The sequence below is a fragment of the Cnephaeus nilssonii genome (assembly GCF_951640355.1).
Source record: "Cnephaeus nilssonii genome assembly, chromosome: 2".
Lineage (NCBI taxonomy): Eukaryota > Metazoa > Chordata > Mammalia > Chiroptera > Vespertilionidae > Cnephaeus > Cnephaeus nilssonii.
This window is the reverse complement of record NC_137073.1, coordinates 11,614,831-11,642,542: the sequence shown is the minus strand read 5'-3', so window position 1 is coordinate 11,642,542 and position 27,712 is coordinate 11,614,831. Positions and strand designations below refer to the sequence as shown.

The 27,712-nt window shown below is 51.7% G+C and overlaps 1 protein-coding gene across 1 annotated transcript in view; it reads left to right on the top strand.

Moving 5' to 3' along the window:
* The first annotated feature begins 10,004 nt into the window (after positions 1–10,004).
* SBK1 (SH3 domain binding kinase 1) overlaps positions 10,005–27,712 on the top strand; it is a 53,653-nt gene continuing 35,945 nt past the window's right edge. The window contains exon 1 of the mRNA XM_079800466.1: positions 10,005–10,102. The gene's annotated coding sequence lies outside the window, so the exon portion shown is untranslated. The remainder of the gene's footprint in view (positions 10,103–27,712) is intronic.

Here is a 27,712-nt window from a genome sequence, read left to right as displayed (position 1 = left end):
ACTAAGGTACATGCCCTTGACCAGAATCGAACCTGGGACCCTTCAGTCCGAAGTCCTACTTTCTCTCCACTGAGCCAAACCAGTTAGGGCCACAACAAACCTTTTTTTAATTATTTTAAAAAATATATATTTTATTGATTTTTTACAGAGAGGAAGGGAGAGGGATAGAGAGCTAGAAACATCAATGAGAGAGAAACATTGATCAGCTGCCTCCTGCACACCTCCTACTGGGGATGTGCCCGCAACCAAGGTACATGCCCTTGACTGGAATCGAACCTGGGTCCCTTGAGTCCGCAGGCCGATGCTCTATCCACTGAGCCAAACCGGTTAGGGCAAATCTTTTTAAAAAAATATATTTTTATTGATTTCAGAGAGGAAGGGAAAGGGAGAGAAAGATAGAAACATCAATGATGAGAGAGAACCATTGATTGGCTGTCTCCTGCACACCCCACACTGGGGATTGAGGCCACAACCAGGCATGTGCCCTGACCAGGAATGGAACCGTGACCTCCTGGTTCATAGGTCGACACTCTTCTGATTCTTTTATAGTTTTTTATAAAACTTTGAAATCTTGGATCCTTCTGTGGTTTCCTATACCTTAATGAGTGAGGTATCCAATAAGTGATGATCCAGATTTGTATTTTTCCAAGACTATCGAGTTACCCATCTCTTCCTCTAAAATTTGACATGCCCAGGTGCCAGGTATTAAGCTCAAACCTACCCCTTCTACACTCACTTTGCAATGCGGAGTGGGGCTCTGTAAACCACCTTTCTGCTGGGTCAGTGCTGGTGGTAGAGTCGGCCCATAGGAGGTGCCAGAAGTAACCTTGGAGGCTGGAGGGGTGAGAAAGACTCACATACCCCAGTTCCTGCTGCCCTGGGGCAATGGTGATGCTAAGCGGTGGCTTGAGGGGCTTAAACCCTCCCGCCAGTCCATCAGTTCCCCCGAAAGCCATCCCAAATAGTGAGGTATCCAAGGTAAGCACACCCTTGATCTCCATCACTGTCTCAAAGCAAACTCCCCTTCCACTTGCAATCAGATCGATCGCTGTCCCAAATATACCTACAGAGAAATTCTGGAACTGATCTTACTTGGATTCAGAAGGAGAGATCATGAGGCTTAAGGGGCTGCTCTCCCACGTCCAACACCCGCCTGGCTGACATCTGTATACCGTGCACCCACCCACCCACCCACGAAACTTCTCTTTGCAAGCTGTGCCCGCCCAGGTGTGCGGGCCCCAAGACAGCATTCCCCACCCCTCACGCTCTGGTTCCTCCTCCCCACCTTGTATCACTAGGATGAAGGACCTAAGCCTGGAGACAGAGTCCCTGGCGCCAGGGATTCCGCTGGGCAGGGCTGGGCACCCAGCACCCTCTCTGAGGCCGCCAGGTTGGTTTCTTCAGTGGTGGCAACTGCCCATAGTTCTTTGGGTGGCTCCATCACAACACAGGTCGTGCGGCGCTGCAGCGCTCTCATCCGACAGAAGGCTGCTGCTCACAGGGAAAGATTCCACTTCTTTCGTATGGGTCCCCAAGGACACACTCAGGGCTCGTGGGTGCAGGCACAGGGCTCTTCCCATCGCCAGCGGCTTCTGGGGAGGCAGTACATTCCCATCCCTGATCCTCTGCCTGGAATGCTTCCCCCTCAAGTGTGACTGTATCTCGTCACTCATCTCCTCCAGGCCTGTGTCACTTCATCAGGGAGGCCATCCACGACCACCTTATCTAAGATTGCAAGCCTCCCACTCCACCCCTCTCCCTTGCTCCACTTCCTTAGCACTTATCATCATGTTCTTTATTAATTTATCATGTTTATTATCTGTCTCCCACCAACAGACTATAAGCCCCACCAGGGCAGGGACTTTTATCTCTTTTGTTCATTACTGAATCCCTGTGTCTAAATAGTCCCTGGTACATCGTAGGTGCTCAGTAAATATCTGTTGCTGAATCAATGTCTGTTGAACACATTCCTCCCAACCACCTTCGAGGTAACTACTATTTTTATCTCCATTTCACAGCTACAGAAACTGAGGCACACAAAGATTGAATAACTGTCCTTAGCAGCAGCCCTGGGGTTCTAACCCCAGGCATTCTATGTCCAGGGCCTGCGTCCTTAACTCTACACAATACTGTATTGCACTTATAAAACGCTATTGCAGCATTGTAACAGAAGAAGCCCAGACACACCGAATTTCCCATCAGTAGGGGAGTGGTTAAATAAGTTACAATGTTAGGCATCCTGTAGCAGCATATAAAAGCAACCTATAAACAAATTAGGCAGATCTATATGTGCTTATTTGGAACAATCTCCAAGATATTGTTGAGTAAAAATAGAAAGATGCAGAACAATGCATTGCTTGTGCTTGTATCTGTAAGAAATAAACAAACTGTTGAGCGTGCATAGACATATTCTGAAGGGATCCTCTAGGAACTATTGACAAGGTAAAGGAGAGCCTGGGGGTCTCCAGTGGGAGGAAGCCTTTGCGTTCCGTTTTGTATTGTTGGGATTTTAAATCATGCACATTATTTACTTTTTTTTTTTAAGCAATATAAATCTTCCACATAGTTTAAAAATATTTTTAAAAAGGTACAGGGCTGCCCTAGCTGGTTTGGCTCAGTGGATAGAGTGTCAGCCTGCAGACTGAACAGTCCCAGATTTTATTCCAGTCAAGGGCATATGCCTGGGTTGAGGGCTGGATCCCCAGTGGGGGATGTGCAGGAGGCAGCTGATCAATGATTCTCTTTCATCACTGATGTTTCTATTTCTCTCTCCCTCTCCCTCTCCCTTCCTCTCTGAAATCAATAAAAATATAAAAGAAAAAAAAAGGTACAGGGCTTATATAAAAAACTGGCAGTCCCCTAGCCCACCCCCTCGGTACCCCAGGACTCTTCCAGAAGGCAGTGAATTGAGCCTTTAGCTTTCCTTCTGTTTGCCATTCTCTGTCAGTGATGAAATTTTAAGGAGCCGTGAATAACCTGGGATCTTGTTAACATACAGGTTCTGACTCAGCAGGTCTGGGGTGGGGCCCAGGATTCTTCATCCTATCTAACTAAGAGGGAATATGCTAATTGACCATCATGCCCTCACAAGATGGCAGCACCCACAGCCAATAAAGAGGGAATATGCTAATTAACTGTCACACCCTCACAAGATGGCAGCGCCCAGTCCCCTCAGCCCCGCCTCATCCAGCCGGAGTCCCCCAGTCCCCTCAGCCCCGCCTCATCCAGCCTCAGTCCCCCCAGTCCCCTCAGCCCTGTCTCATCCAGCAGGAATCCCCCAGTCCCCTCAGCCCTGCCTCATCCAGCTGGAGTTCCCTAGTCCCCTCAGCCCCACAGGGGAAGGCAGTTGGGGGCAATCAGGCGGGCAGAGGAAGGCAGTTGGAGGTGATCAGGCCAACAGGGGAGGGCAGTTGGGGGCGATCAGGCCAGCAGGGGAGCAGTTAGGCATCAATCAGACTGGCAGGGGAGCAGTTAGGAGGTGATCAGGCTGGCAGGCAGAAGCGGTTAGGGACAATCAGGCAGGCAGGCAGGCAAGTGGTTAGGAGTCAGCAGTCCTGGATTGGGCCCAAACCGGCAGTCAGACATCCCCCAAGGGGTCCCAAATTGGAGAGGGTGCAGGCTGGGCTGTGGGACACCCCCCCATGCATGAATTTCATGCACCGGGCCTCTAGTTTCTAATAATCTCCCAGGTGATGCTGATGCTGCTGATCCATGGGTCATTCGTTAAACGGCAAGATTCTAAATAATCTGCTAATACAGGTTTTATCTTACCTTATAATATAAAAAATAAAATTTAGATAAATGATGATGAGAAAAAAATTAAATTAAAAAAAATTTTAAGCTGGGTGGCTGCCTTGGCCGGTTTGGCTCAGCAGATAGGGCTTCAGCCTGCAGAGTGAAGAGTCCCGGGTTCGATTCCAGTCAAGGGCATGTACCACGGTTGCAGGCTCCTCCCGCGCCCGGGCCCTAGTCAGAGCACGTGCAGGAGGCCACCAATCGATGTGTTTCTCTCACATCAATGTTTCTCTCTTTCCCTCTCTCTTCCACTCTCTCTAAAAATCAATGGAAAAATATCCTCGAATGAGGATTTAAAAAAAAAAAAAAAGAAAGCTGGGTGGCCCAGTTGGTTGGAGCATCATCCCATACACCAAAAGGTTTGATTCCCGATCAGGACACATATTTAGGTTGTAGGTTTGATCCCTGGTCAGGCTCATATGGGAGGCAGCTGCTCATGTTTCTCTCTCATATCAGAAAAAAAAGGACAGAAAATTTCGTTCTCTTATACCCTTGCCCCCCTCTCCCACACACAGGCATCCTGTCTTCATCCTCCCAAAGTAGTTATATACCCTCTGTGGTTAAAATAATTGTTGGCATTTATATTGTTAGGACTTTTATATATAATATTCACAGCTCAGCCACATAGTATACTATGACTACATTTCCTTTCTTGTACAACTTTTTGTTTTCCCTGGAGTTAATAATTGCTTCTCTCTCTCTCTCTCTCTCTCTCTCTCTCTCTCTCTCTCTCTCTCTCTCTTTTTTCATTTCACCTTCAGTAATGCATTCTCAAACCCTCCGGACAAAACTGAAAAGCTCTCCTTGGCAGATTTAAACAAATCACATAATCTACATCTTGGAGCCTCTGTCCTTTTGGTCCAAATCAGATGGGTTGTTCCATATATTTCCTCAATTAAAAAGACCCAGACGTGGGCTGGGAAACAGTCTGTGGCAGGAAGAGAGAGGAGGGTTCGGAGCCTCACCTATGAATTAGGCCTCCGTCACTGCTAACTGTGTTTATTCCCCCTTCTTCCTTTCGAGGTGCCCCACTGCCGTCCCCGTTTCATGCATCCGGCTGTGCAGATAGAGACTGAGTTCTCCATCTCCCTAGCTGCTAGAAGACCAGCCGGGTGGTGACAGAATGAGTGGAAGTGAGGAATGCCACTCGGCCTCACTCCATCTTTCCTCCTTGAGGACTAAATCATGAACTGATAGTGGCTCAGTGGTTGAGCATCGACCTATGAATCAGGAGGTCACGGTTCGATTCCCGGTCAGGGCACATGCCTGGGTTGCGAACTCAATCCCCCGTGTGGGGTGTGCAGGAGACAGCCGATCAATGATTCTCTCTCATCATTGACGTTTCTCTCTCTCTCTCTCCCTCTTCCTTCATCTCTGAAATCAATGAAAATATATTTAAAACAACAACCAAAGTGAACTGGTGCTCATAAGCCACTTCAGCCGAGAGGACCACCTCCCTCCAGACTGTTGCCTGAAGAGGAATAAAGTCCCACCTCGTGATAAAGAAAACTTGGACCAAACCTGGTTTGCTACAAAACGTGTTGTAATTCCCAGGCTCCTCCGGGTAAGGCACCAGCATCCTTGAGGCAACATTCTAGCAAACGTACCGCCTCCTCTAGGAAGCAGCCTCCACCCCTCAGCTGTCACTCATTCAGGCAGCTAATGACCAGAATCAAACATTTTTTAAAAATATAACTGTATTGATTTCAGAGAGGAAGGGAAAGGGAGAAAGAGATACAATCGTCAATGGTGAGAGAGAATCATTGATCGGCTGCCTCTTGTACACCCCACACTTAGGATTGAGTCCACAACCGGGCATGTGCCCTGACTGAGAAGCAAACCGTGACCTCCTGGTTCATAGGTTGACACTCAGCCACTGAGCCACGCTGGCTGGGTGGAATCAGACAGTCTTTTTTCTAGTGTCTGGCAGAACCAAGAATAGCTAACCATTCTCTTTCCTATAAGAGGGAAAGATCTCTGAACCAACAGGGTCCCAGCCGCCTTCCTCACGGCAAACCTGAGAGAAAACTTTTGGCATATGGTCCTGATTAATCTGTCAGAAGGCTTGTTTGAGCCACTGTAATATGGGGCCTCTTTGTTACAGCAGCTTGGCTGCACCCTAATTAACAAGGCGAGAAGGGCCATCTCCCACGCACCCCCACCATTCATGGGGGTAAAAGGGAATGGAGAAATCAATGAAAACAAGGGCGGGGCCCTGCCTGGACCAAGAATAGCAGTGTGCTGTGAATTGAAAAGGATTCCCAGAGCCCTCTGCCCACCTAAATCCAAAAGAAGAAAATAAGGGAGTGTGGGGGAGAATGGAAATTAAATGTCAGAAAGGGATTCAAGCCCTGGCCAGTTTGCTCAGTGGTTAGAGTGTCTGCCCACAGACTGAAGGGTCGTGGGTTTGATTCCCGGCCAAGGGCATGCACCTTCATTGCAGGTCCGTCCTCGGCCCGTGTCGGGGCACGTGCAGTAGGCAACCAATCGATGTGTCCCTCTCACTTGGATATTTCTCTCTGTCTTCCCCTCCTCTCCATCCCTTCCACTCACTCTCTCTAAAAAATCCATGGAAAAAATATTCTTGGGTGAGGATTTAAAAAAGAAAAGAAAGGAGAGGAGCGGACTCAAGCCAGTCTGCCCCACTGGGAAGCCATGCCTCGGAAGCTCCTTGTCCCGCCTGGGATGGCCGGTGTCCGTGGGGCCCGAGTGGGGGAGGTCTGGAGGCCAGGACTGGGCCTGGGTAGACAGGATGTGAGGCCTGGCAGTCACCATTCTCCGTGCCCTGGTTCCTGGGTTCTGGAGGCCACAGCACTAGCTGGGAACCCAGCAGCCAGCCAGGCGTGGGCCCTGGGTCCATGGGCGAGGCCTGGGCTCTTTGGGAAGCAAGCAGGGTCTCTCAAGGTCACGACATCTCAGGCCTCTTCCTTTCTTGGAGGCTCATTGTGTTCTGGAAGCATTACGAATCCCGAGAACAGCATTATGAGGACCGCGGTGTATCTTACGTGCTTATGCCTGTCTGATTAATGCTTTTCTCTCTCTCACACACACACACACACACACACACACACACACACACAGCGCGATACAGTTGTTGTGTTCACAAGATAATTACAGGATTCGTAAGGACGTTAACTCGGGAGGGGGGATTCTGGGCTGGGACGCGCTCTTAATGCCCCAGGAATGTTCTGTTCTCAATCCTGTCAGAGAAACTGTCTGACTCTGTAACTGAATGTATAACTTCTCGTAGAAATAATACCAGTTTATGTGAAAGGCTCTTCAGGAAAGTGAGGCCTGGCTGCTTCTCCCCATGCCCAAGCCAGGTCTGTGCGCCAGGCCTGAGCCCGAAGGACGGCCGGGCTGAGCCGGCCAAGTGGTGAGCAGGGCAGCCTCCTCCAGGCCCCAAACCAGCAGAGCCAAGAGCTGCAGGCCTGACTCAGCCCTCCCATCTGGTGGGGCTGCTTTTGCTGGCTCACCTCCGGCTGTAGGTCTGATGCAGGGGCCAGCGGGGGCCAGCGGGGGCCAGCGGGGGCCACTGTCTCTTTTGGGGGAGGGAACAGGAGGTGAATGGCTGAGATTTAAGGACTTAGACCCTCCAAGATGCTTGAAGCAGAGTTTGGAGCTGCCTGCTGACTCTTATCATCCCTCCTCAGGCTGGAGCCAGGGAGCCAGGGGTGGGAGAGGGAAAGGTTGAGTCTCAGGCTCCTGGGAACTGGGTCTGAGCCTCCAGCCCCACTCTCAGTCCAAACCAGGCCCAGCCACTCAAACAGGAGACAGACAGAGCTTCACAGCCACTGAGAATTAAAACTCATTGATTTTCCCCATTAGCTAGAGAAGGCCATCAGAGTGCATTAAACCAGGCACAACATCAGCTTCGTGAATAATTAACATTCGCAAATGACAACCCCGGGGGCCCAGGGGAAAGGCAAGGGGTGACTGGAGGCCTGGGGCAGCCTGACCCCTCTCCTCCCACCTCAGGGAGCCCCAACCTGGCCTGCCCTCCCTCCCCCTGGTCCCCTAATGTCCACTCCTCTTCTCACCCCCTGTTCTCTTCCCCAGAGAAGCACCAGGTCTGAGGCACGTGACCCTGGCTGCCCGGAGCATGGAGACAGAGCACGGACAGGAGTGGGGAGCACCGCTCAGCTCTGCTCTGCTCAGCTCGGCTGCGTGTCCCCGCGTGGCCTCGGAGGGTCTGCCCTTCCTGGGCTCATAGGGGTTGGATTCGCTGGCCTCCGCGTCTCTAGATCTGGCCCAAAGCACGCAGGTCTGTAGCAGAGCCCCCCCTGGACCCCAGTGCCCCGTGTCATCACTCCAGCCCAGCCTAGGGGACTCCTCAGTGCAAGTCAGAAAAAGTCACCCCCTTTGGAGAGACTAATTCAAATAAGGAACCCCGCTGGGTGGGCCAATTAGAAAGGCACCCTCCTCCTCACACTGTCACAATTCTAAAGGTGCAGGGCTTGGGGACCAGCCCCCACGCACCATCTGCCTGGGTCCCTGTGCTCATCCTACACAACTCAGCTGACCCCACCCACCTCCTCACCCCTCTGCGGGCCCACGCTCCCACTTCCATCCTCCTCCCACCCATCCTTCCTCCTCAGAGCCCGGGAGGGCCAACTGGGGCGTGAATACCTCCCACCCCCCTGGCTGTGCGTGTTGTACATTGCAGAGGAGGTGAGTGGGACTGAAACCCAGCCTGCAATCCACACTACAAGCTGGTTGGGGCTGGGGGTGGGGAGTGGGAGGCTGCACCTGCCCGGAGGGAGCACTGCTTCCTAATTCACACAGGGCCCCATGTAGATGCCTGCAGCCCCGTTGGCCTCCCCCCACGAACCCAGCCCACTAAGGCAGGAATGGTGTCTGCCCTCTTCACTGCTGGGTGCCTGGCACATAGCAGGTGCTCAATAAACATTTTCAAGCAAACAAATTCTACTGGGATTCCCCCACACCCACCCTCCTCACGCTCCTCAGGAGAACAGATGGCTGTGTGTAGTGCATCTCGGGTCCCACGGGAGCTGTGTGCAGTACATCAGGGCAGGTCTCGTGGGAAGCCAGCCACGTAACTGGACCCAGAGCCAGTGATGCTGACTCTTAAGGGAAGGGAGGGGCGGGGAGGGGGAACCCAGGGAGCTGAGGGGAAGATGTGTGGGTGGAGGAGTCCGGGATGCTCTCAGGAGCTCAGAGCCCTGCCCATCCCAGAGGTGCTGCCCTGAGCCACCAGCCTCACCCGGCTCCCCAAAGTATGGGTGGAGGGTTCAAGTGGCCAGGGCACTCTGGCCGAGGCACAGATGCTGGAGGTGGCTTTGGGGGGTCCTTGGAGAGGCAGGCCAGGTTCAGTCGGGGGGGGGGGGGGGGAACGGAGGCCACGCCCTTCTCTCTGCTCCCGTGGTGTGGCCACCTGCTCTCCCAGCTCGCCACCCCCCAACAGCTCTGGCAGGGAAGGAGTTAACCTCCCCGCTTCTCAGCAAGAATGTGGAGCTATTAATACCCACAGCCTAGCGGTCTGCCAGAGCGGCTCCCAGTCCGAGGGAGCAGGGAGCAGGGACGGAGGGAGAGAGCTCCAGTCTAGGCAGAGGCAGAGCCCGGCTGGGACCCCAGGGCCCAGAACTCTGCTTGGGGACAGTGTGGGCACTGAGCCAGCCTCACCCGGCCCTCACCCACCTTCCGCTTCAGGCCCTGACCCTCCCTCCTGGAGGCCACCCGCGCCACCCACTTCAGGAGAACAAACTTTCCTAGGGAAACCACTCTCCTGCCGCGCTGGCTGGACAGGGAGGAGCAGACGCCTGGACAGACAGACGAACAGACGGTCAGGACACCTGAGCCTCTCCCCCCAGTCTCGCCTCTGACAGGCAGCAGCAGAGTGGGCGGCTGAGGGGCAGCGCGGGGCCCTGCTGGACCTTCGTCCCGCAGTGAGCCACCCGGAGTGCGGGCGCCCAGACGCCGCCGCCAAGGCCCAGCACCGCGCCTGGAAGGCCCGTGGGTCAGGACAGAGTCCCGGTCGGACAGAGCCACGGGCTCCTCCACCCACCAAGGCGACGGGCAACCTGAGTGCAAAGGCACAGGTGGCAGGAGGGCGGGCGCGGGGCCCCGAGGCCAGCAGGCTGCTGACCCTGGAGCACTCTGGCTCAGGGACCCCTGCCCAGACCGCGGAGGATGCTGCCGAGCCGGCCACCAGCCACCCCTGCCCTGTCCTGGAGCTGCCTGCCCCCTGGCCTCTGGGCTGCGGGCCGGAGGATGTGCCCGCCTTCTGCTTCATCTGCTTCCACAGGGAGGAGGAGGAGGAGCTGCTGGAAGAGGTCCCACTGCAGAGGTCAGTGCCCCCGTGGGCAGTGGGTGGGCAGGGCTAGTGCACAGGGCCCCGACTTGGGGGCCCCTGGGGCCTGGCAGGCCTGCTCCTGAGTTTCTTGGTTCACTGCTCACCATCCGTCGCCACCTCCCTGCACCAGACTCTCAGATCTCCCACCTGTCTCTCCTCTGTCTCCCCTGTCCTGGATCCACGGGGACCCTTCTGTCCTCTCCCATGTGGTCACGGCCCTCCTGCTCAGAGCCCTCCCTGGCTCCCGGCTCCCACAGGGTGAAATGGACACTCAGTCGGGCACTCAGAGCCTGTGGGATCTAGCTGACCCACCCACCTCATCTCGCTCTGCTCCCTGCGTTCACCGCAGTGAAACTCTGCCCAGACTTCCCTTCCCGGCCCAGCCCGGCCCACTGCAATGCCTCCTCCGCTGGGAGGTCCTGCAGGAACCCCAGCTCCACCCGGAGCTCAGAGTCACCTTTACTCCCTGCACTGAACTGACACCTAATGGGGCTGAATCTTTTTTTTAATATGTTTTTATTGATTTCAGAGAGGAAGGGAGAAGGAGAGAGAGATTGAAACATCAATGATGAGAGAGACTCATTGATTGGCTGCCTCCTGCACGCCCCCCACTGGGGATGGAGCCCACAACCCCAGCATGTGCCCTTGACTGGAATCGAACCTGGGACCCTTCAACCCACAGGCTGATGCTCTATCCACTGAGCCAAACCGGCCAGGGTGGGTTGAGCCTTTGTTAAATTAATTAATGAGTGGAAATATCTGTGTGGGTATATGCATGTGTGTGTGTGGGAGGGGGGGAGTGAAGGTTTGTGTGACTGGGTATTTGGGGGTGAGTGTGTGCTTGTGAGTGTACGTACATGTTTTTGGGAGCACGTGTGACTTCTATGTAGCCATGAGGAAGAGTGTTTGTGCACTGTGCCGAGGTCGGGGTTCATGCCCTAGGGGCCATGGTCCCTATTGCCAGCTCCCCCCACCCCCATCTGCAGGGAAACCCAGGCTCCGGCCAAATGCATTACCCAACCTGTGACCTCAGGCTCCCAGGATGGACAGCAAATCTAAAGGGATGACAAAGGTCACCTCTGCTGTGACCCAGCCCGCCCACACCTCCGTCACCGCCTAAGTCAGCACTGCCCTGGGTGGGGAGAAGGGCAGGTTCGGGGCCAACCCAGGTGGCCCTCCAGCCCTTTGCAGGAGGGCGGGGGGGGGGGTGGCGCCTGCTGCCTGGGCCGCTTCCTCCCGGAACCTCTCAGTTAGACCCCGGTCTGTGAGTTTCCCTCTGTGGGCCTTGGTCTCCCCATCTGTGAAGTGAGGGGATGCCTGTGCCATGGGCATCAGTGACTGAGCGCCCACAGAGGCCGGGGGTTGGAGCCCAGCCCTCAGGGCCTCAGCCTGCTGGGAGAGACGGACAAGCAAGCAGATGGGTGTGACAGAGCGCCGGGCGCCTGGGTAGGCGTGGGTGCCCTGTGCTCAGGGCCAGGGAAGGCTGGCCACCCCAGGAGCCCTGCTGGCCTGTCTTATAGTCCAGACCAAGTCAGGAGACTCAGAACGCCAGATCGTAGATGTGGAGGTGCGTCCTGAACTCCAAAGCAACGAACCCCTAAAGAATCGCTATATTTATTGTAGGAGTTCAAAATGCTTGTTGAATGAATGAATGAATGAATGAATGAATGAATGAAAGATTGAATGAATGAATATGACATGGGGAGACAGGACATCAGAATCATTTGAGTTGATTGTTAAAAAATACACACTCTCCTGGCGACTTTGCAGCCTCAGGTCTTAGAGGAGACGGGTGTGTAATTTTAATCAGTCCCCCAGGTGAGCAGCTTGAGCAAAGCAGCATTTGGGAAACCCGGGAATGAGAGACACAGGCCTTAGGGTCAGGCAGCCATGAGTTCCTGCCCTCTTCCCTCCTCCCCTCCCCCCAATCTCCCACCTCCAACTCTGGGGATCCCCTTCTAGGGGGCGGCCCCTCTGCCTCCTGCGCTGGCAGTATGGTGGCCTATGTTTGCAGTCTACCATCCTGCTGGTAGATGCTAGCCCTTTAAGTCCTGGGGAGAGGACACCGCCAGGCTGGGCAGAGGCAGTGACCACAGGTGCCAGGTGGTGAAGCTAAAAATACTGAGTGATGTGAACACGGAGGCTGCAGGAGCCTGGCGTGCTGCTGGGGTGGGGGGAGGGGGCCCCGGAGTGCTCTGTCCGCCCGGAGGAGGGCCAGTGGGCAGAGGGGTCGGTGGGTCACCTTGGGGGCTTAAGCCTGCCCCCCGACCCCGCTTCTTCCAGCGCCAGGATTCCCTCCCAGTAGGGCGGCCATGTTAGCAGCCGTGGGGCATGCTGATTCCACTGCATCCTCTTCCCTGTGACGCTGGGGAAATCATGTCTTCTCGTGGGGCCTCTGTAAAGTTAGACAGTTGAGCTTTCTCAGGCACTTGTAGGGACAGAGAGGCAATGAGGGGTGTAGGTGACCAGTTCAGTCATTTGTGGATTCAACAAACTTCCCCTGAGACCTCCTGGGACTGGCTGCTGAGGCCACAGGGATGAACATGGCAGGCACTTCCCTGGAGGGCCTGGTGAGGACAAGGCACGCTGGGACATGGCATGCCATGCGTGCGCTGTGATGGAGAGTGAGCACCGCGCCCTGGGCTCCTGGGTGCTGTGAGGAGCCGCCCACAGAGAACGCACCTGCCTTTGATGAAAACCTGTCAGCAAAAGCGTCACCCACAGTGTTGCTCACCCGCCACCTACATAGGTGCTTGGATGTAGTCATTAAGGTTGTAACAAATAAGCCTGGACATCACAATGGCTTGACTCAGCAGAGCCTATATCCTGCTTATGCAAAGTCTAGGGGGGGTGAGGGGAGACTCTACCCCCTCAGTCTTTTGGGGACTCAGGCCCCGCCCACCTGGTGACTCTGTCACCACCCTCTGCAGCCACTGGAAGACGAACGAGAAAGAGAACAGGGATCACGTGTGAAATCCTTATGAGCCAACGTTGGAAGTGGCCACCTTCACTTCCGCCCACACTCATCAGCCAGAACAGCTAATTGCAAGCAAAACTGGGAAATAGAGTCCAGTGGTGACAATTCCACAGGGCTCTTGTGTGAAACACCACAAAAAACATTTGGTATGCGTGAAAGCACCCGGTATGTAACAGGTGTCCAGTGTGTTCATTCATTCACGCATTCCACAAATCTCACTGAGCACTCTCTGTGAGCTACTAGAAACTGGGCAGTGAAAATGCCGTCCCTGCTCTCATGGGGCTTATATTAGAGGGGGAGTCAAACAAAACACAAGCAAGCAAATAAATGGATATGATCACCAGTATTCAAAACCCACTGTTAGAAACATAACCAGAAGGATGGTGGGGACATTGCTATTCCTACCTAAAGAATGAGAAGGGCCCTGGCCGGTTTGGCTCAATGGATAGAGCCTTGGCCTGCGGACTGAAGGGTCCCGGGTTCGATTCCAGTCAAGGGCACATGCCCAGGTTTCAGGCTGGATCCCCAATAGGGGGCCTGCAGGAGGCAGCCAATCAATGATTCTCTCTCATCATTGATGTTTCTAACTCTCCCTCTCCCTTCCTCTCTGAAATCAATAAAAATATATTTTAAAAAAGAATGAGAAGCAGCTGGGCAGAATGGAGGTAGGAGCATCCAGCAGGCACAGAGAGTGCAAAGGCCCAGAGGCAGGCTAGAGTTTGGTGAGTGTGAGGGAATATCAAGGCAGCGTGGCCAGGGTAGAGTGAATGATGGGGAGAAGGACACAGATGATGGGGAGAGTCAGGAAGGGGGAGATCCCATAGGCTTTGTGGACCACGATGAAATAGATTTTTCTCTAGATGGGACTGGGAAGCCTTTCGAGTCCCATCTGTCAGCAAAAGCGTCACCCACGAGTTGTTTTAATTAAGCACAGGAAGCGATATACAACCTGATGGACATTTTAAACAGTCACTCAGCGGCTCTGGGGAGACTCCATGGCAGCTGGGCCAGAGTGAGCACAAGAAATCAGCGCGGAGGTCATGGTGATGGTGGAGGGGGCGTGGCGGTGGCCAGTGGCGGCCCTTGGAGGAAGTAGGTGCCTTCTAGATATATTTAGGAGGCAGAACTTGCTGATGGTTTACGGAAGAAGGGGATGGAGAACAAGCCTGGGGCTTCTGGGTTGGATGATGAGAGGCTCAGGGGAGGGAAGGGGCTTGGTGAGAAACTCAGGAATCCTGCTTCAGAAGCTTCCAACTTGAGAAGCACGTGAGAGGTCCGAGAGGAGATGGCAAGTGAGGACTTGACAGCGAGAGTCTGGAACTTCAAGGGGGGTGTCTTGGCTGGTGATAGACTACCTGCGACAACACAAAGGTGGCGTTGGAAGCCATGATGTTACACTAAGAGAGAGGGGAGGGAGAGGCCCAGGGTCCAGCCCTGAGGAGCTCCGCGATTTAGAGGTCACAGGAAGGAGAAGCCAACGAGGGTGGAAGAGAAGGAGCAGCTGGCAACGTGGGAGGAAAGCCAGGGGTGTGGGCGGTCATGGAAGCCAGGAGAAGGTGTCCTAGGAGGAGAGAGGGATGGACAACTGACTTCAAAGGTGCTGAGCAGACAGGAAAGCAGGCTGGGTTTAGCGGCTGAGGAGAAGTCAAAGTTGCCTTGGATAAGACCGTTTCCTGGGGGGTGTAGACAAAGGCAGGGCTGAGCGGAGACTCTGGTTGAAGATGGCGGATTGAAATGCACATTTCAGTTCTCTGTGTCCTGGATCCCCATCAAAAGGAAGCGAGTGCGTAATTTCAGGTCCGTGCAGGAGCCCCCTGTCCACGGTTCCACTTTCTGACCATGGAGTTACCTGAGGTCAACTGCGGTCGGAAAGTATGAAAAGAAAAATTGCAGCCCTGCCCAGTGAGGCTCAGCTGGTTGAGTGTCATCCCTTGAACCAAAGGTGGTGGGTTCGATTCCCGGTCAGAGCACATACCCAGGTTTTGAGTTCAATCCTGATTAGGGGCCCATGGGAGAGGCAACCGATCAATGTTTCTTTACAACAATGTTTCTCTCTCTCTCTCAAATCAATTTTAAAAAATAACAAATAAATAAAAATTTAAAGTAAATAAATAAAAGAAAATTCCAGGAAAAAACAATTCGTAAGTTTTAAATTACGCTCCATTCTGAGTAGCGTGACGAAATCTAACGCCATCAGGCTCCATCGCCCATCGCCGTGCTTGTGTTCAAGTCGCCCTTATTTTACTTCATCGCGGCCCAAAGCGCAGGAGTAGTGATGCTGGCCATTCAGATCTGCCACAGAGAAACCATCAAGTACTTCCTTTAAGTGAAAAGGTGAAAGTTCTCGACTTAATAAGGAAAGAAAAAAATCGTATGCTGAGGCCCTAAGACCCACAGTAACAACAAGTTTTCTATTTGTGAAACGGCGACATTCATGCTAGTTTTGCTGTCGCACCTCAAACTGCAAAAGTTGCAGCCGCAGTGCGAGGTAAATGCCTAGGTGGGAAGGAAAAGGCATCACCCCTGTGGGGGGAAGACACGCACGGAAAAGGTGCTCTGACTGATGGCAGCCTGTTGCCCCAGAAGGCAATGCGCCTTTGCGAAGGTTCCAGCAAGGACTCCCCTGACACGAGGGACACGCGACCATTTCCTGCAAGTAAGGGACGGTCACACAGTCAGGAATCGGTGTGGACGGAAAAATATAAAAATTACTGGAGAGAAAGAAAGACGACATTCACATAACTTTCATTGTTACAGTTGTTCTATTTTATTATTAGTTACTAGAGGCCCGGTGCACGAAATTCGTGCACTCGGGGGGTCCCTCAGCCTGTGCCCTCTCGCAGTCCAGGAGCCCTCAGAGGATGTCCGACTGACGGCTTAGGCCCGCTCCCTGTGGAGAGGGCCTAAGCCGTCAGTCGGACATTCTTAGCGCTGCTGAGGAGGCAGGAGAGGCTCCCGCCACCACCACTGCACTCGCCACTGCACTCACCAGCCATGAGCCCGGCTTCTGGCTGAGCGGCACTCCCCCTGTGGGAGTGCACTGACCACCAGGGGGCAGCTCCAGCATTGAGCATCTGCCCCCTGGTGGTCAGTGCGCATCATAGTGACCGGTTGTTCTGGTGTTTGGTCACTTAGCATATTAGCCTTTTATTATATAGGATTGTTGTTAATCTCTTAATATGCCTAACATAAATTAAACTTTATAGGTGGGGCAAAAGTGGGTTTACAGTTGTGAGTGCACAAACCACAGTGGCCAGGGCCAGAGTTTATTCTTGTATTGTGATTTGTTAATTATTGTGTTATTTTCCATACGAACAACTGTAAACCCACTTTTGCCCCACCCTGTACGTATAGGTAAAAACACAGCATACATAGGGTTCAGTATGGTCTGTGGTTTCAGCCCCTGGGAGTCTTGGACCGTACCCCCCATGGAAAAGGGGGAGCAACTATATATTAGTCTTTTGTGTTTTTTGTGGTTTTTTTTTTAATATATTTTATTGATTTTCTACAGAAAGGAAGAGAGAGGGATAGAGAGCTAGAAACATCATGAGAGAGAATCACTGATAAGCTGCCTCCTGCACACCCCCCACTGGGGATGTGCCCGCAACCAAGGTATGTGCCCCTGACCGGAATCGAACCTGGGACCCCTCAGTCCACAGGCCGACGCTCTATCCACTGAGCCAAACCGGTTTTGGCTATATTAGTCTTTTGTTGCTGCCATAGCGAATTGTCACAAATTTAGTTACTTAAAATCAAACAAATGTATCACCTTAAAGACCACATGTCAGAAGTTCAACACAGGTCTCATTGGGCTAAAACCAGGATGTTGGCGGGGCTACGGTAGGAAGCTCTTTCTGGAGGAATTTCTGCCTGCACTCCCGGCTCATGGCGCCCTCCGTCCAGCAGAGGGCGTCTCTCCGGCCCTCCGCCTCCCCTCACATCTTTCTCTCTGACCACAGCTGGGAAAGGCACGCCCCTGCCGGGTCCCTTTGATGAGACGGGGCTCACCTGACCAATCCTGGACCTTAATCACATCTGCAAAGCCCTTCCCGGCATATAATATAACATACAGGTTCTGGGCATTAGAACACGGACCTTTGGGGGCCACCATTCCGCCTACCACAGTATGAATCAGAAAGAATAAAGTGAAAAGGGACAACGGCAACAAACGTTTGAATCTGGAAGGCGGATGAAGGTGGCCCGCGCCTTAGCAGCCTGAGGACATTGCCCCTGAGGTGGACCCTAAGCCAGGAGTGAGGAAAGCGAAGGGGCATCCAGGGTTTCCCCACAAAACCCCCACAGGTGCCCGTGTTCATGAACTAAGTAGCCCTGGAAGTGGGAGCAAAGCTGGGATAAAAACAAGAGGATTGGTCTACAAAGGGCTCTAATCCCCCGATTTCCTTCTCCACCCCGCACAGCTGGGCAGCTGCCCGCCCCCGCCCCAACAAAGACAGCAGGTTCATGGTCCCGAGAGGATAAAACGGGGTCCCTGAACCCCGGACACAGCAGGACAACTGGGAGGGGCAGCCCTGTGACCCGCCAGCGGCTCCTTTGACTGCTCCTTCCTGAATGCGGGAAGCCCCGCCTCCCTCCCATCACCTGGGGCCCCTCCCTCGGGCTCCCGGACAGTGACGTCAGGGCCAAACTCTCCAGACAGGACACTCCAGAATTTATCCCCTTCACTCTCTGACTATAGTAACAACAAGCATTTTGTTACTGTTCTTTCAGTTCCTGTTTGTTTTCGTTTTCTTTTCCCTGCTTACTGTTTTCTCCAAATTGTTTGGTTTTTTTTCCTGTTTGTATTAGTTCTCTTTCAGAGTCCAACTCACCAAGAAAAGAATGCCTAAATAGGTTGGCATCAGAGATTTCCCAACGAGACAGCCCAACCCCAACTCTGTATGGAGGCCCTGAGTCAACCAGCCCTCCCACCCCCCGCATAGGGCTACTCAGCAGCTTGCTTTCATAAACCGTTTTTTATATTCTTTAATCAATTATAGGAAAATGCAAAGGTCTTAAGTGGTCAGTATAATGGCTCCTGACAATTGTATACACCTGCGCAACCCATACCTCACTCAAGACATGGCACATTTCCATCTCCCCAGAGAGTTTCGGCATGCCCCAGTCAACACCTCCCCCACCACAGAGGCAACCGCTATGCTATTCAATCTCTTAGACATGAGCAGATAACCAGGGGTCATCCATATTTGAGAAAAACCTCTAATATAACAAAAACAAACTGAATTTTGAGGAAACAATATGCAGGGGGGGAACTTAAAAACAAAACTATTATTACTATATTCAGACTTAGGAAAATATACGGCACATGTGAAATAAAAATTAGATGCTGTTTGGGGGAAAACAACACTCTGAGAATGAACAAAATAAAACAAAAAAGTTCTTAGACTTAGATAATATCCTAGCACAGTGATGGGCAACCTTTTGAGCTTGGTGTATCAAACTTCACCAAAAAACTGAGCATAACTCGGGTAGTGTGTCACTTTGAGGAAAAAACATTATTTCGCAAATGTTTCATCCTCAGGAGCAGCAAATGTTTCATCCTCGGCATGCGGCTGCCTCAGCAGCCACATGTCATCAGAAATGGCTACGCGTGTCAGTGCTGACACGCGTGTCATAGGTTCGCCATCACTGTCCTAGCAGAAATGCAAACTTACTTAAAAGGGGCCAGCAGCCCTGACTGGTTAGGCATCGTCCCCTGCACCAGGAGGTTGCCGGATTCCCTGTATATAGCAAATTATAACATGTTTCTGATTCATACTGTGGCAGGCAGAATGCCCCGGTTGTGGGCCCATTGATGTTTCTCTCTCTCCCTCTCTCTCCCATTCCCTTCCTCTCTCTAAAAATCAATAAACTATTCTTTAAAATAATAAAATAAAATAAGTCAGCAAACTACAGCCTGCAGGCCAAATCCAGCTCCACCGGCTTTTTAAATAGTTTTATTGGAACACAGCTACACCCATTTGGTGTGGGTTTTTTTAATCTTTATTGTTGAGAATATTACAATGTCTCCTTTTTATCCCTCCATTGCCCCCTCTACCTGGTTCCTACCCTTCCCCAGGCCTTCACCACCCGATTGTCTGTGTCCGTAGGTAATGCATAGCCTATCTAATAAAAGAGTAATATGCAAATTAACCATCACTCTGCTACACCCACCAGCCAATCAGGAGTGAGTATGCAAATTAACCCAACCAAGATGGCTGCCACCACGGAGCGAGCAGGAGGCTTGGGTTTCCCCAGCAATGGAGGAAGCCAAGCTTTCCACACACCCTGGCGGGCGCAGGCATCCACTCAAGGCTACAAAGTTTCAATTATAGAAGATAAATAAATCCCAACAAAAATGGCGGCAGCCACGGAGCTGGAGAGAGCAGGAGGCTTGAGTTGCCCCCGGCGGTGGAGGAAGCCAAGCTTTCCCCACACCCTGGCCGGCCTAGGCCTCCACTCAAGGCTACAAAGTTTCAATTATAGAAGATAAATAAATCCCAGATCCCAGGGCCTCAGCTTGGGTTGCCGAGGGTGTGGCCGGCCTGCAAACCAGCACAGGCCCCTCGCCCAGGCCGCCCCATGCCCCAAGGGAACCCCCACCCTGATCCAGGACACCCTTCAGGGCAAACCAGCTGGCCCCCACCCGTGCACCAGGCCTCTATCCTATCTAATAAAAGAGTAATACGTAAATTGACCATCACTCCAACTCACAAGAAGGCTACCCCCATGTGGTCAAAGATCCTGCCCCCATGTGGACACAAGATGGCCACCACAAGATGGCCAGCAGGCAAGGGCAGTTGGGAGGGACCAGGTCTGCAAGGGAGGGCAGTTGTGGGCGATCAGGCCAGCAGGGGAGGGCAGTTGGGAGGGACCAGGCCTGCAAGGGAAGACAGTTAGGGGTGACCAGGCTGGCAGAGGAGGGAAGTTGGGGGCGACTAGGCCTACAGGGAAGGGAAGTTGGGGGGGACCAGGCTTTCAGGGGAGGGCAGTTGGGGCAGGGCCAGGCCTGCAGAGGAGGGCAGTTAGGGGTGACCAGGCCTGTACGGGAGGGCAGTTTGGGGCAATCAGGCTGGCAGGGGAGCAGTTAGGCATCAATCAGACTATCAAGGGAGTGGTTAGGGGCAATCAGGAAAGCAGGCAGGCGAGCAGTTGGGAGCCAGCAGTCCTGGATTGTGAGAGGGATGTCCGACTGCCCGTTTAGGCCCGATCCTGGTAGGGCAGTCGGACATCCCTCGAGGTGTCCCATATTGGAGAGGGTGCAGGCTGGGCTGAGGGACACCCACAACCTTTACCCCACCCCCGTGCACGAATTTCGTGCACCGGGCCTCTAGTATGCATATAAGATCTTTGGTTAATCTCTTCCTGTCCCACCCCATCTCTGAGATTCGTCAGTCTGTTCCATGTTTCCATGCCTCTGGTTCTATTTTATTCATCAGTTTATTTTGTTATTAGATTCCTTGCTCAATTGTTTTGATTTTTAGATTCAATTGTTGATAGATATGTATTTATTGCCATTTCATTGTTCATATATTTCTTCTTCTTCTTCTTCTTCTTCTTCTTCTTCTTCTTCTTCTTCTTCTTCTTCTTCTTCTTCTTCTTCTTCTTCTTCATCCCTCTTCTTAAAGAATACCCTTCAACATTTCATGTAATACTGGTTTGGTGGTGATTAACTCCTTTAGCTTTTTCTTGTCTGTGAAGCTGTTTATCTGACCTTCTATTCTAAATGATAGCTTTGCTGGATAGAGTAATCTTGATTGTATGTCCTTACTATTCATCACTTTGAATATTTCTTGCCACTCCCTCTGACCTGCAAAGCTTCTGTTGAGAAATCAGCTGACAGTCCTATGGGCACTCCCTTATAGGTAATAACTGCTTTTCTCTGGCTGCTTTTAATTTTAACTTTAACCTTTGGAATTTTAATTATGATGTGTCTTGGTGTGGGCCTCTTTGGGTTCCTTTTGTTTGGGACTCCCTGTGCTTCCTGGACTTGTCTCTTTCTTTCACCAGGTAGGAGAAGTTTTCTGACATTATTTCTTCAAATAGTTTTGAAGCTTGCTCTCTCTCTTCTCCTTCTGGCACCCCCATAATGTGAATGTTGGTATGCTTGAAGTTGTCCCAGAGGCTCCTTACACTATCTTCATATTTTTTTTATTCTTTTTGCTCTTCTGATTAGGTGTTTTTTGTGTTTGTGTTTTTTTAATTGGGTATTTTTTTGCTTCCTTGTGTTCCAAGTCGTTAATTTGATTCTCAGCATTCTCTACTCTACTGTTTATTCCCTGTAAATTATTCTTCATTTCAATTAGTGTATCCTTCATTTCTGACTGGACCTTTTTCATGTCTTTTAAATTCTTACTAAGATCTTGAAAGTTTCACTAAGTCCCTTGAAGCTCTCATTAAGATCCTTAAGCAGCCCTATAACCATTGTTTTGAGCTCTGTATCCAATAGTTTTCTTTCTTCCTTTCCTTTCATTTGTGACATGTTTCTTTGTCTCCACATTTTGGCTGCTTCCCTGTATTTCTTTCTATACATTAGGTAGAGCTGTATGTCTCCTGGAATTGGTAGAGTGGTCTTGTGTAATAGGTGCCCTATAAGGCCCAGTGGCTCATCCCCCTCCTGTCTCCTGAGGTGGGCACCTGAGGAGACCTCTGCAGTGGAGATATCCTTCTAGGTGCACCCCCGTGTGGGCTGTGTGCACAGTTTTGTTGTATTTGAGTCTTGATTGCTGTTGGTGTAACTGAGAGGAATTGACCTCCAGGCCAATTGGCTGTGAGGACCAGCTGTGACTACAGTGGGGGAGTTGCTGTGCAGGAGACGCCCCTATGGAACAGGACTTGCTTCGGTGGGGTTTTGGTGCTCACTTAGTCTGTCCTTTAGTGTGTCGCTTGTGGATGTGTAGAGTTGTAATCTGGTATGGTCTGAAGCTGTTCACCGGTGCACTGGCTCTGGAGCCTCCTGGGTGGTGCAAAGTTAGCCATTGCCTGGGATCACCCGGCAGCAGCTACAGAGCAATCTGTAGATAGCTGCTCTTGTATTAGGCTTGGAAGTAGCCAGGCCAGGCCAAGCTGTGAAGCAAGGCAGGTTGGTGCTAGTGCTGGGTCTTGGGCCCCTTATTTTTACTGATATATATAGAGCACACTGATCCCAACTGCTGCTTGTTTGAGAGGTTTTAAAAATGTCTGAAGCCTGAGCCAGGACAGGCCATTCATATGGAAAAGCCACTGCAAACAACTTTGGGGGGGCTGCAAATTGGGTGGGCTGGGGTCTCAGGGAATCACCAAGGTGGAATGAACAGAGTGAACCATGCTGATGAAGACTCAGATATGGCTGCCAGTCAGCTCTGCAACGTGAAAGGTGTCAGCATAGTAACCATGAGCACCCCTGTCTGGAAGAAAGCTGCCCCTGAGTTCTTGCTCTGATGCCAGACAATCTAGTTCCTCCCCGTATGTCCCACCCCACCCCCGAGCCACTGTCCCAGCATTGGAGCCCAGAGGGACTGAGTCCAAGTAAATCTGGGTACCAGCCCTTTTCAAAGGAACTGCCTGGCTCTCCAGCAGCCTCTGTGTCGCTCAGCCACAATCCCTGCTGGTTTTTACAGCCTGAGGTTATGGGACGTCCCTTCCCAGATCTGGAACACTTGGCGGGGAGTATGGAGTGGGGCTGGGACCCCTTGGTTCTCACGGGAGGCCTCTGCAGTGGGGATATTCTTCCCGATTGAAAAACATGCCATATGTTGGTATAGGCCCAGCCCCTTCCACGCTCCACCTTTCCTACCAGTCTCGATGTACTTTCTTTACTTCTCTAGTTGTAGGACTTCCATTCAGCCAGATATTAGGCAGTTCTGAATAATGATAATAATGATTGTTCTGTATTTTAGTTGTAATTTTGATGTGGTTGTGGGAGGCAGAAAGTTCCAGCATTTACCTATGCCACCATCTTGGTTCTCTACACCCATTTGTTTATGTCCTGTCTATGGCTGCTTTCACACTGGTAGAGTTGAATAGTTGTGACAGAGACCACATGACCTGCAAGGACTAAAATATTTACCATTCAGCCCTTTAAGGAAAAAATTTGCTGACCCTGAGTTAGAGGATAAAGTTGAGGAAATTTTCCATAAAGTAGAGCAAAAAATTAAAGATGTGTCAGTTTGGATCCTCTAGAAAACAGATGCTGAGATGACACTAGGAGTCCTGAGGTGGGAGGGCGATGCCTGTGAAAATAAAAGAGGAGGAAACAGGATTGGCAGGGAGAATCTTCAGACCATCTGACACCTGTGGAACAAACAAAGGAGGGAAACAGACTTGGGTAGGGAGAGCCTGACTTTGATGAAGATCAACAAAGTCTTAAAAAAAAACACAACAAAGTCTTGGCCAACCCAGTGGGGTCTCCAGAGCAAAGACTGTCCATTGGAGGAGCCCCACATTGGGCAGAAATGGCCAGGCCCTAGTGCCCCCACTGTGCTCAGTCATTGGCTGGCACTGCCTGGGAAGACCTTGGTCTTGGTTGCCAGGCTGTAGTGGATCTCAAAAGCTGTCGGTCAACCACACTCCTCACAGCTGAGGGACAAAGTTCTATCTTGAAAGGAGAACCGAGTGGGGCTTCATGGCTGCCACGCTGTGGGAGTAGGAAAGAAAGAGTAAGAAAGTTAGGAGACCAGTACAGGAATCTAACACCGCAGCAAAGGAGTTCCAGAAGGAGAACAGAGAAAACCGCGGAGAGCAAATAGACAACAAAGCATTTCAGGCATTTATCAGAACGAACCTAAATTTTCAGACTGAAAGGGCCCGCTACCTGTCAGTAGACCCACCCCAAGGCCAGTCGCCAGTGAATGTCAGAACAAGAAGAACATCCATGAGATTCTACAAAGGATCAAGAATCAAAATTTCATCAGACTTCTCAACCACAGTCTTAGAAACCAGAACATCCAGGAGCTGTATTACAAAGTATAAAAGACAATTCATTTCAGCCTAGAATTATACACTGGGCTAACCCATGAATCAATCAAGGGTAGGAAAAAGGTCTTCTCAGGTTTACGTGGGCTCAAAAATTTTACCTCTTCCTTAAGAAAGCTACTGGAGAATGGCTCCACTGAAAACAAAGGAAAAAACAAACAAACAAGAAGCGGGGGAGCCAACACAAGAGAGAAGTGACGGTGATGGTGAAGGGATCCCAGAGCAGCACCTGTTCTGGGCACCAGACCTGGAGGCCGGCAGTTCACACTGGGATAAGTCAGAAGGTTCTAGAAAAGACTTCCTCAAGGAGATGAAATTGATAGAATACCTAATGTATTTGACCTTTCGAGAGATTTATATACAACTTGGAGAGAATGTGGGTTGAATGAGCCATAAACACATGGAAAAACAAGCCCTCCCCTTTACAAGGTTATTAAACCCAAGAAAACAAAACATTTGTTTAGAAAAAGGAAACAAATTTAAATTTAAAACTGCTGCTCTGCAAAGGACATGCTTAAGAGAATGAGAAGACACCCCAGCCGGTTTGGCTCAGTGGATAGAGCCTCTTCCTGGGGACTGAAGGGTCCCGGGTTCGATTCTGATCAAGGGCACGTACCTCGGTTGCAGGCGCCCAGCCTTGGTGGGGGGCATGAGGGAGGCAACCAACTGATGTGTCTCTCTCACATTGGTGTCTCTCTCTGTCTCTCCCTCTCCCTTCCACTCTCTTTAAAAACCAATGGGGGAAAAACACACACACACACACAGAGAGAGAGAGAGAGAGAGAGAGAGAGAGAGAGAGAGAGAGAATGAGAAGACAGGCCATAATAGAATGGGAGAAAAATATTTACAAAAAACATCTGATCTGATAAAAAAAAAAAACTGTTTACCTGATAATTGACTGTTATCCAAAGTATACAAAAAACAAACAAACACCTCTTAAAACTCAACAATAAGCAAATGAACAACCCAGTTAAAAAATGGACAAAAGATCTGAACAGACACTTCACCAAAGATGATATACAAATGTCGAACAAGCATTTTAAAATGCTCAACATCGTATGTCATTAGAGAAAAGCAAATTAACACAACAATGAGATACCACTACACACCCATTAGGGTGGCTAAAACCCCTGGCACACCAGACGCTGGCGAGGATGCTGGCGAGGCTGTGGAGCAGCAGGAACTGTCCGTCACAGCTGGTGGGTGACACACAGTACAGTCAGCTGCGGAAGACAGCGTCTCACAGAGCCGAGCCTGTCTGTCCATACGATCCAGAAACAGCACTCCTCGGTATTACCCCAAAGGAGCTGAAAACATGTCCACACAAAAACCTGCCCATGGATATTTATAGCAGTTTTATTCATAACTGCCAAAAACTTGGGGGCAATCAATATGTCCTTTAATAGGTGAATGGATAAAAAAAAAAAAAAAAAAAAAAAAAAAAAAAAAAAAAAAAAAAAAAAAAAAAGCCCTGACCGGTCTGGCTCAGTGGATAGAGCATCAGCCTGCGGACTGAAGGGTCCCAGGTTCGATTCCGGTCAAGGGCATGTACCTTGGTTGCGGGTACATCCCCAGTAGGAGGTGTGCAGGAGGCAGCTGATTGATGTTTCTAACTCTATCCCTCTCCCTTCCTCTCTGTAAAAAATCAATAAAATATATTTTTTAAAAACCTATGGTACATCCATATAATAGAATAAAAAGAAATGAGCGCGGTTGCGGCGTGGGCGGCAGGCGGAGCTGGTCGCGTTGTGCTGTGGCTCCAGGCGGCCTACAGTCCACGCCACGCCCCCGCCAGCTCCTCAAGGAGCCGGGTCCCCACGGCCCCACCTCTTCCGGCCCCGCCGCCACCTGCGAGGGCTGGTTCCCCGATGTGCGGCCTGTGGCCGGGCCCTGTCCCTGCGCTTGCGGTACCAGGATGTCCTTGCCTTTGCAGTAGGAGCTAAGGCCGCGTGCACGTGTTGGACCGGGTCACCCAGTGCACGGAAAGGGGCGAGTCCCCCCACCCGGAGATGACAGCCAGCCTGCCGCCCTGCAGCCACCCCAGTGCGCAAGGTGCTGGGCATGCGGGTGCGGCCGGGGTGCCCTGCGGGAGGGGGTGAAGCATTCCTCTGTGGAGTCCGGCATCCAGAGCGAGATTGACGAGGCTGTCACTCAAGTCCCTAAGGAGTTCCTGCCCGGCACGCCATTGGCTACTCCGGCTCAAAGCTGACCCTCCACGTGGGCGAAGGTTTTGAGTTCATAAACAGAACCAGGCGCCTTCAATGTTATCATCACCGACTCCCCCCTCATCACCGACTCCTCGGACCCCATGGGCCCAGCCGAGAGCCTCTTCAAGGAGCCCTATCACCAGCTCAGGAGGACGGGGTCCTCTGTGGCGGGGGTGGGGTGGGGGTGGGGTGCAGTGGCTGCACCTGGGCCCCATCACGGACATGCAGCCCCTCTGCAGGCCGCTCTTCCCCGTGGCCAGGTCGGCCTCACGCTGAGCAGCAGAAACCCACGCACCAAGCGCAGGTGCGGGTGCAGGAGCCCAGGCAGAAGCAGGTGGGACAGAGGCAGCTCACATACTGCCACTCTGACGTGCACCCGGCGGCCTTCGTCCTGCGAGGCCCTCAGTGATGTGAGCTGAGCCCAGATGCCGCTGACCACCCCGCCCAGGGCCTCGGGCCGGGTTGCCCTGGACAGGACCCCTGCCGGCACCCCAGCAGCCAAGCGTGACAGGCCCCAGAGTGCTGCCCGGCTGCCCTGCTGGCCAGACTGTCTGAACCCTGTGTTGTTCAGCCCCCGAGCCTATCCCAGCTTGTACCCTGCGTCTCCACCCTCTGTCACCCTCACTCACCAAACACATGTATTTATAACAAACGAACAAAAACAAAAAAAAGAAATGAGCTGTTAAGCCACAAAAAGACATGACAGAACCTTACATGGGTATTGCTGAGTGAAAGAAGCCAATCTGAAAAGGCTCTAGATTCCAACACGTAAATTCTGAAAAAGCCAAAGCTGTAGAGACAGTCAGATCCGTGGTGGCCAACGGCTTATAGGAAGGGAGGGAGAAAGGGAGGGAGAGGGGGAGCACCGGGGATTTTGGGAGCTGTGAAACTATTCTTTATGATCCTGTAATGGCAGGTCCATGACACTTTGCATCTGTCAAAACCCATAACTTTTACACTCAGAGCGAGCCCTGTGTACCTATGGGCTTCAGTTCATTCCAGTGCCTCCGTATTGGTTTGCCAGTTGTAACAAGTGTATCTGTCACGCTGAGGCAACATGTTCTTCATAGGAAACCGGGAGACTGGCTGTAGATGCACTTTCTGCTCAGTTGTTCTGTAAACCTAAAAACGCTCTAAAAATAGAGTCCATTATGGAAAGGGAGACAAGAAAAGAAATCATAGTATTTCACGTAAGGCTGTGAATAATGTCTCCACAAGGTGTAAGCACTACCAGCCTTACCAATATTCTGAGGCAGCTGTAATGGGAGGGTGGGAAATAAGAAGTGTGTGTGTGAGGGGAGAGGGGCGGGGGGGAGGCTAGCCGGTTTGGCTCAGTGGATAGAGGTCAGCCTGCGGACTGAAGAGTCCCGGGTTTGGTTCTGGTCAAGGGCACATGCCTGGGATGTGGGCTTGATCCACAGTAACTGGCATGCAGGAAGCAGCCAATCAGTGATTCTCTCTCGTCATTGA